Source organism: Carassius auratus, unplaced genomic scaffold (assembly GCF_003368295.1).
Source record: "Carassius auratus strain Wakin unplaced genomic scaffold, ASM336829v1 scaf_tig00035057, whole genome shotgun sequence".
In the NCBI taxonomy this organism is placed as follows: domain Eukaryota; kingdom Metazoa; phylum Chordata; class Actinopteri; order Cypriniformes; family Cyprinidae; genus Carassius; species Carassius auratus.
Window position 1 is genome coordinate 31,404 of NW_020526197.1, and position 7,542 is coordinate 38,945.

Here is a 7,542-nt window from a genome sequence, read left to right on the forward strand (position 1 = left end):
GGATGAACTGAACTGATACCCCATCAGTCTTGTTTGCTTCCCTCTTAAGTGCCACAGCCATCGTTTATTTTGAGTGATTTCTGCCCAGATTTTATTTTTGTCAGCTTTATAATGCTATTTTTCAGATTTGAAAATAGCTGGATTTTACTATTTTCCACCACCTTCTCAAAAAGAACTGCAATTTCAAGCATTGAAAATTGGGGTTTCGGTGTCATTTTCATTAACACGTCAGAATGGCAAGAAGACATGAATAGGAAAGATTGAGCAAAAAAGCAATCCACAACAGTACATCACAGTTTTTCAAAACCCATCTTTTTCAATTGTGGTTAAGTAGCCTATATATTACATAAGAAATAGTATTTATCTGAAATTGTGAAATTATTGATATTCAGAAAAGAGCACATTTTTAACTCCGTGTGTGTATAATGTATTGCAGAACAAAGATTGATTCGTTATCACTCGAATCTAACGTCATTTCAAAAGCGTAATTGCAGTCGAAGAAAAGAGAAAATAAAACCAAATTACTGAAGGTGGCGGTATGTGCTCATGTCTCCAGTCAGCCATTAGATCGAAGAAGAAGAAGAACGACGGCTCCAACCAACGTAGTTTGAACTATGGATCTGCGACACAGGTACGATGGTTTCGGGAAACAGTCGTGACTAGGTCGTTCGTTTTTCATAACGATGCATCGTACTATGGTGGTTAATCTGCGAGCTACGTCGTTGTACGGGAAACGCACCCTTGTTCAGCTTTTCTGCGTCTTGTGTTTGAATGATTTAAACTCTTTTGAATGTTTAAATTGAAAAGTGGAGAGGCTTAAAAACACATGAAAATGATAAGCTTTCGTGACGACACGCAGCAGTGGCCTGAAAGAGTTTAAGATGATTCTGATCAGAGATCAGTGCTAATGGAGATCCCAGAACCATAGGCCAAGATCACAGGTGAGGACATCTTCATCATCACCTTCATCATCTTCATTATAATCAATCATCTTCATCTTCATCACCATTACCACCACCATCATCATCAATAATCTTCATCATCATCAAACACAGTTCAGACTTAAAAACCCAGAAGAAATGTGATCATAGCAGTTTTTTTAGAAATGTAATAAGTTACATGGTTACGCAATCTAAAATATTCCGTTACTTTATTAATGTAACTGATTAAATTTCTAAATGTCTATTCTTTAAAAATGTAAATCAGGCAGGTTTAATATTACAGTAGTATTTAACACTGATTACTGTCACAATCCTTCATCAGATTAATTAAGATTATATATAATTTACTCTTAAAGCACACCACCACAAAAATAATTCTGATTTAATACAATACAGATCACAAGAAATGGTTTTATTTTTATGATACTGTTTTTAAAATCAAATCTTTGCATGTCTTGGACAGTAAACAAATCTAATAATGGCTTGGAAAAAAGTTAATCTTATAAAATAAAACATGGAAATTAAACCGTTTTGGAATAATCATGTGTTTAAACTCCTGAAGCATTGCGGTCTCATATTTTACAGAAGTCACTGCAAGTAATGAAACAAATCATTTAGCCTACATTTAAATGTGTATGTGTGTGATAATTCAGATGTAACCCCTTTGAGATCGTTAACACTTTCATAAGTAACTAATACATTTTTTCCTCAGTATCTATAACAGATTACAGCTACATTTTTTTTAATTAAATTGCACAATTGTGTTACATGTAACTAGTTACTCTGTTTGATCTCAGCGCTGAGATTATTACACACTTTTGATAATATTTTTCATATTATGATGTTTGATGGTTTGTTTATAGTCATGGAAGTGAATATAATCTCATAAAATCATTCTGGAGTCAATATAATAGTCACATTTATTTTCATAGTGCTTTATATAATACAGATTGTTTCTCCGCAGTTTCACAGGAACATGAACAGGAAAATAACAGAATCAATGATGTAAACTTTATCAGAATTGAGACAAATGTTGCAGGAAACAGCTCATTATTGGGCTCAGTCCAGTGTTTATTCCTCTTGATGTATTGATTGTCTCCAGATCAGTTTGAGTGACTCTGAGTCTGATCTTCATCACAAGCAACAACAAACATGAAAACCCTCAGATATGAAGCCACAGCCTCTGCTTACGATCATAAAATGATGATGATGATAAAGATGGTCTTTCTTGATGAATTCATGAAATGTCTGATTGTAATTTAACCTCATTATTTCACCATTTTCCTCCTTCTACAGTTGTAAATCACGCGCAGAATGCTTCATGAGTGAGCTTTATCCCTCACAGGACGTCTGAGGAGATCCGACATGGATGTGTTGTCGCTGCGGGACACATGAGGTGTGGACACGTGTGAGTAACCGTGTGATCCGTGTCTGTTCCAGCCACCTGTCTTTATGTGCATTTTGGAATATCGCATAGGAAAAAAAGTGCATAAACTAGAATGGAAACACACTTACCGAATAAATATCACCATGCGCATAAAAAAAAAAAAAAGTCATGTAACTTTGATGAACATTCACTTTATTTGTGTTTTCATAGCCTTTATGTAATCTGTTCAGTGTCGTCTTCTACTTTTCTTTGTGATATTTAGTGGTGGTTTCTCAGGAAGTGATGGTTTTGTTCTCTCTGGATGTGTGTTTGTTGACCGTCGCTCGTCTGTCTCTGTGAAGTGGACGCAGGTTCAGGAAGACGCCGGAACCGGAAACAGTCTTCTACTCGCTGAACAGGTGAGAGCAAACCAGGGACGTCGATTAGAAGTGGCTTACAAATATCATAATGAAAACACCAGAGATGGCTTGAAGAACACAGATAAACCATGATCGCTGCAGGCGAGTGTTTATTATCTTCACATTTCATCATTCAAAACTTGTAAAGTTAAATCTTCATTTTATTCAGTTACAGCCATAGCAACTTTTTTTTTTATTAATTTAAGGGATTTTTTTGGCGCATCATCAGTTCTATTACTTCTGTGAGGCAGATGTGGATTTACTGAGCGAGGGCGCCCTCTGGCTGCTGGAGACACACATTACATGTGTTTATAGCACTCAATCCATTAGATTTTGGGTATAAATCTGAAAAATAAACCCTCTCTCAAAAGAAATGTTAAGCAGACATATGATAATCAGAGGTTTACAGGATTTGTTGTTAATTTGTTGCAAAAACAACACTTTAATGTGCCAAGCTATCAGAACCAAACTGAAAACTGTGGTTAGAAACCGAGGTACGAGTTGAACCGTAGACTAACTGTATGTTGCATTTCTAGACCCAACATGCAGTATTTCCACCGGTGTCTGGTGATTACGTGGTTAACTGTTGTTGAAGTGTCTCTTTATTTGCTCCAGTCAGTTCAGATGGCGTCCGTCTCGCTGACCTCTGACCTCAGGCTCTTACTGGAGGATCTGCATCAGAAGAAGACCAGCGTCTACAGATCCATCCCATACTCTCCTCTGGCCTCCAGCAGAGACACACACTGCTACAGGAACACACACCTGATGGCCTTCCCTCGTTACAGTAATGATAGGACACTGGTCATACACTGCTGGGAAAACGTTTGAAATCATTCAAATGTTTTAATCATTTTGAAAAGTTTTTCTGTAGATAAATACAAAGTTAAGAAGAACAGCATTTATTTGAAATGGAAATCTTTTGTAACCATGTAAATGCCTTTAATATCTCTTGTCGTCCTTGAAGAATAAGTTTTTCCACTTACCCCAAATTTATGAATGGTAGTGTATGATGGTTTCCACTGTGTTCAACACTGATGATAATCAGAAATGTTTCTTGAGCAGTAAATCATCATATTATTCTGATTTCTGAAGATCATGTGACACTGAAGACTGGAGGAATGATGCTGAAAATACAGCGGAGCATCACAGAAATACATTACACTTTAACACAGATTCACACAGAAAACAGATGATTTACACTGGAATAATATTTCACATTTGTAATTTATTTTTAATTATATAAATGCAGCCTTGAGCAGAAGAGACTTTTAAAAACTAATTGTTCCAGACTGTGGGCTGCTAGTGAATATGTTTCTGTGTAATGTAAAACTCATTAGTTTCACTGGAGGTGAAGTAGAAAGTAATTTCATTGACATTCATGCATTTGCTGATGTTTTTAGTGAAGTGAGATTTTTTTTTTTTTTTTTTTTACATCATTTCAGTTCATACTTTCACTGGGAATCGAACCCATGTCTTTGATATTATCAGAGTTGTGTAAAATGGTGCCACATGAACTGTACACAGAATGATTGTAGTGAATAGGCTGAACTGAACTGAGTGTGTTGTGTTTGTGAAGCACTCGTGTCAGGACCGGGGCCGTCTGCTCCTGCAGGAAGCTCAGTGGGAGAAGCTGCTGGGTGCCGCGAGCCGCTACACCAGTGAGCTCCAGCAGTGGGAGACCAGCTCCCATAATGCACTGCAGGAGCACTGCTACGACACGCTAGCTGCTCTCTGAGGAAACACAGACCCGTCTGGCACAGAGCACGAGAACTGCTTCACAGGTGAACAAACACATCCCAAACAACATGCCCCATTCAGCATCCCTCCTCCACCCCATCTCCTCACTCCCAGTTCACCTTTAATAGACGGGGGGGGGGGGGGGATGGGGGTTGGGGACTCTAGGTTCGGGACATTCCCGAGCTCCAGAGCACGTGACCCGCTCCTCTGCAATTATTCTTGCAGTTGATTATTTTGTGTGTATTTGGCTTAATATTAAAAGTGTTTTATAATAAATGTTGCCTGAAGGTGTTAGATTTTACAGTGGTCAGAGGTTTAGTGAATTATGAGAATTTCAAAGTGCTTATTTAATATTTAAAACAAGGAGGGTGTGGGAATACCTGCACTTGATCATGCGAGGCGTGTTCCTGCTGTTCTCAGGTCAGTCACAGGGTGGCAGTCATCACACATTCACTTCCAGGACTTCAGGAAAACAGCAAATAGTCAAAAATCAGTGCAAGTTTAGTATAATATTAATAATAATACATTTTATTTGTAATGCAGTTTTCTTAAACCCAAAGCACTACAGTGAAACTAAAATACGAAAAAGGACAACGCAAGAATTAATTAAAAACACTTGAAAAATGTCACTTTAAAGTGATCCAGGTTTGGTGCATTTCTGACATTAAAGGGAACTGCATTGCCTCAAATGAAAAAGCTGAAGTTTGCATGAAGGCTGAAGATACAGATTGTATTTTCTGGTCTAATTTTACAGTTTTGCTAGCATTGTTTTTTTTTTTTTTAATACCTGTATTGTTTTTAGTCAGTTTCATTGAATTGTGCATATTTCAGTGCAAGTAAAATGAGAATTGTTGCCTCAAGTAAAATAAAGTCAAGGTTTATTTAATGTGGTTTCAGTTATCAGTAATATATTTAATAAACTGCCCGCTCGTTCACATCACTGTGTGGAGTCAGATCAAGCATCAGCACATCTGACTGACCGCTGTCTCAAACGGCCCATCTGAGCAGGATCTGGAGTCTTTACTCAGAGTTCATTATTATCGCTCAGAAGAGCTGATATAGAGTCCGTGTCTGCTGTGTTTCAAATAACTGCATTTAATACAAACATACAAGAAAGAGAACAACTACTAGAACCAGAGTGTTGACGCTTGGCATGAGCTTTCTGAGCTACACAAACACAAAACTCAGCTTCGAGATGCTTTGCTTTTTAACATTATTTACATGACTATAAAGCATATTTAACCGTTCTCATGCAGAAAAAAATATATATACAGCATATATTTAATTTAAAAATATATATATATTTTTTTAACGTATTTAGTAATCTGGCGCACTGCATGATTTGGAGTAAGTCTTACAAGAAAATACCATTTTAGTTTTGCATGTTTAATTCAGTGTTAATACTTGACCTTTTTTAAACTTTTGTGATATTTATTGGCAATTTCGGAGTAAAAGTTGTTTCTATACTTAATTTATTTCAGTGTTGGAAAAACAAATAAAACCTCATGAAGAACAATATAACACATTCATTCATTTGTAGATGAATGAATAACAATACATTTAATAAAAAAATAAGTTTAATAAATGACAAAAAAAATAAGAATACATTTGTTTTATAAATAAAGAATAATATTAGTTTTATGAAGTAAATTCATTGTTCTCAAGTCAATTTACATAACATTCTATCATGCTTTATACAATACACAGTGTTTCAAAGCAGCTTCACAGTGATAAACAGGAAAATAACGTGTTGCAGCATTCATCAGCCAAGAAAACTAGTTCAGTTTAAGAACGGCGGGAGATAACCGTGTCATTATTCAGTTCAGGATCACCGAGTGACTCGAGCTGGAGGTTTGTGCTGTCAGACGCATGCAGATCCCAAAGACAAGGACAAAGGGCAAAGGTCACAGAACTGATGAGGGCTAGAGGTTTCACAACACTTTCAGCTGCAGTGGCACAAGTTACACATCAGGTCCAGAGGAAACAGGTGTGTGTGTGTGTGTGTGTGTGTGTGTGTGTGCTCGGCCACCTGGAGGACAAACACATCTCAGGGTGACAGCTCTGTCCGAGCGGAAAACACAAACACACAATAACCTTGTAAAGCAGGAAAGGATTTCAAACTTGCAATTAATAAGTTCACGCATCTTTAACTCTCTCTTTATTCATGAGCATCTGCCTCCTCTGACCCTCGGAGCCGATGGAGTTATTGCATATTAAACAGCTGCAATCAGACCTTTGTTCATTTCTCAGACTGCGGAGGAAGTAGAAATACATCTGAGGAAAGTGAACGCCGGACGTCCTGCTGACTTTCAGCGTCTGAAGATGATGAGAAACTCTCGCTGCTGCCAAAGAACAAAACGACCCACAAAGACTAGACTGAGCTGAATTAATGGACGGACAGCTGGACAAACCTTGGGAGCACTGATCATCATTAATAACACTCACGGTGAGGATATTTGTTTACACACACACACACACACACTCACCTTTACCCTGAGAAGACAGTTAAACACCCAGAATGATGAAGCAGTTTGTTCTGTGAGTCTGAGGCCTGCAGTGAGAACATGCAGCTGTGTGTGTGTGTGTGTGTGTGTCAGCAGCACAGACTGATGTTGTTTTGGTGCATGAACTGCTGTCCTCTGTTTGCCTCTCGCTGTGAGAGAAAAGTCTCGCTGCAAACACTGTCCATCTGTCCATATTGCAAATAAAAATAAACAATCTGACCACAGTATGTTTTAAAGAGATGATGTGAACATCTAATCTTACAGTAGCCTTTGTTTAATTCAAATGTGGCTCGAATACTCTATTCTAGAGATTATAATGTATTATCATTGTCTCATTATATATATAATATATATATATATATATATAGAGAGAGAGAGAGAGAGAGAGAGAGAGAGTATATTCTATATAGTCACTGTAAAATAATATAGACAAATTTTTGTTTTGTTTTCAAATGTGGCATATGTAAATTTATTTTCTTGGATTTAATAATTTACTGGTACATGATATATTTATGGAAATATATTTAGAAACGTATTTTACCATATGTTTTGTGTATATATATATATATATATAT

The 7,542-nt window shown here is 37.0% G+C and overlaps 1 long non-coding RNA gene across 1 annotated transcript; it reads left to right on the top strand.

Moving 5' to 3' along the window:
• The first annotated feature begins 260 nt into the window (after positions 1-260).
• On the top strand, positions 261-3,836 carry LOC113081802 (uncharacterized). The gene is made up of 4 exons (XR_003282350.1): positions 261-941; positions 2,238-2,349; positions 2,670-2,726; positions 3,342-3,836. It is a non-coding gene; the product is annotated as an uncharacterized LOC113081802 (long non-coding RNA).
• The last annotated feature ends 3,706 nt before the right edge of the window (positions 3,837-7,542 follow it).